Consider the following 2,516-nt stretch of genomic DNA (forward strand, 5'->3'; position numbering starts at 1 on the left):
TTGCAGTGTTTGGGAATCTTGTAACTTGTATCTGGGTAGTGCCAGTAGATTAGTATTAAACTGTCTTGCAGTGTTTGGGAATCTTGTAACTTGTATCTGGGTAGTGCCAGTAGATTAGTATTAAACTGTCTTACAGTGTTTGGGAATCTTGTAACTTGTATCTGGGTAGTGCCAGTAGATTAGTATTAAACTGTCTTACAGTGTTTGGGAATCTTGTAACTTGTATTTATGTAGAGCCAGTAGATTACTGTCTTACAGTGTTTGGGAATCTTGTAACTTGTATCTGGGTAGTACCAGTAGATTAGTATTAAACTGTCTTACAGTGTTTGGGAATCTTGTAACTTGTATCTGGATAGTTCCAGTAGATTAGTATTAAACTGTCTTATAGTGTTTGGGAATCTTGTAACTATGTAGTGCCAGTAGATTAATATTAAACTGTCTTCTGAAATGAAGGTGCACATCACGTGGGAAGGTTATATTTATAGAATTATTGTGTGTTACATCATGTAGAAATGTGTGGAAACATTTAGATGTATAATTGTTCTGTATACATTGTGAAAGAAGTTTACATTAGATAACTATACATATGTGTCAGGTAAAGATTTTGGTAGGTAATAAGATATCATTTAGAAGTCTTTATTAATATTATTGATAACATTCTGTCACTGGTAGCTCCTCCATCGCCACCACTGGTCGATTCAAGGATGGCTTCAGACAGTCAAAGTACGTCATCAGCACTGTGGACTTGCAGACACTGCACCTTTTTAAACCAGCCTGGAAGTACGGCCTGCGAGATCTGTGGCCTGCCGCAGTAAGCTAGTGGTCCCGGGCCTTGCACACTTTATGTCACACCCTGTGAATTATAAAATAATTTGGTCTCATCAACCGTGTGTATTTGTGGCTGAAATACTGTGATCAACAGAAGAAGTTAATAACGGAACGGGTGATGTACGTGCCCATTATGTTTAGATAACGTCACATTCTGTTTTCATAGCTTGTTGGATGTAACCGTTGGGTTGCATCAGTACTTATTAACTCCACATCATTTTGTTTCTCTTATGTTTGGTTTCTGTTATTCCTTAAGAGATAAATTAAAATCTGGCTTGAAAATCTTGTGTTGAAATCTACAGCCGAGAAGTAATAGATATAACACTCTGTGGGAAACCTTAACTTGCTAAGTTCATAACTTTACACACCTTCCTCTTGCTAACAGTACTACGTCTGTATACATTAGTCTTTCGGCTAAATTTCACAGTTTTTTTTGGATTACAAAGTTATTTTTATCTCTTTACCCACTGGTTATATGGATCTCTGCTTCAAACAGGAAATTAAACATTAAAGCCATTTTTTTCTCCACATATCTGTTTTCAGTAATGACTTTCTACCCTATGGGTGTAATTTAACATTACTTTTATGTACTGCTAGTTGGACAGCTGTGTTCTGTCCACTCAGAATACTTTAAAGTAGAATAATACATAAAATGCTTTTCTCCCATTTTTAACCTGATTAAAATAATGTAATAATTAATTATTATTTTCTCCTGCAGCTCAGTTTTACATGTTATGGCAGGAGTTCACTAATATTTCCCACTAATGTACAAATACACATGAATTTATTGCAAGCTGCCACACTCAGATTTATCTAATATCTACCAGCTTTGAAAGGCAGTTGTATAGTTTGAATATAGTCTGGTGTTCGAGAGTACTTTGATCATTTGAATATTTTTAGACCCGTAGAGGTATATCCTCCACCGGTCCTAGTCTGGGTAGGCAGAACTACTCCGTGCAGTCTGGAAGAAAACTGTTGTTGCTATGTCAACCAACACTGATAATTCTTTGACTTTTAGTAGAATATTATTGTTAAGATGATTTATAAATGTCTGTTTTAACATGAAATACAAAACAATTAATCATTTCTGTTATATTATAATGAAGGAATACTTGTTACGCAGCAAACAGCTGTCACCATGAATGGTTCTGATTTACTGAAGCACTGCTGTAGGTTTAGAAATAGCAGAATGTTGGTTGTATCTTCAGTGAAGGGTAGTAAAGTTTCAATATTTCTAGCTGTTCGGCGAAGAATCTGTAACTTTTTTCCCACTTTATCATGCGGGACCGTGTTTCTATAGGAGCTAGGGACATAGCCATTTCAACCTTACAAGTAACCAGCCACATTTTGTTCACTGCGGTGCGTGATAAGCCTCGCAAGTAATGTAATATCGTAGATTCTTTTGAGAAAATAAATAAGTTTGAAACTTGATAGAACAAACCATTGTTGCTGGCGCCACTAGAGTATCCTGGTATGTTGTAGAAAAAACCATCGTTGCTGGCCACTAGAGTATCCTGGTATGTTGTAGAACAAACCATCGTTGATGGTGCCACTAGTTTGTTCTACAACATACCAGGATACTCCATCGTTGCTGGTGCCACTAGAGTATCCTGGTATGTTGTAGAACAAACCATCGTTGCTGGTGCCACTAGTTTGTTCTACAACATACCAGGATACTCCATCGTTGC

This window comes from Limulus polyphemus, unplaced genomic scaffold (assembly GCF_000517525.1).
Source record: "Limulus polyphemus unplaced genomic scaffold, Limulus_polyphemus-2.1.2 Scaffold12969, whole genome shotgun sequence".
NCBI classification, from domain to species: Eukaryota; Metazoa; Arthropoda; class Merostomata; order Xiphosura; family Limulidae; genus Limulus; species Limulus polyphemus.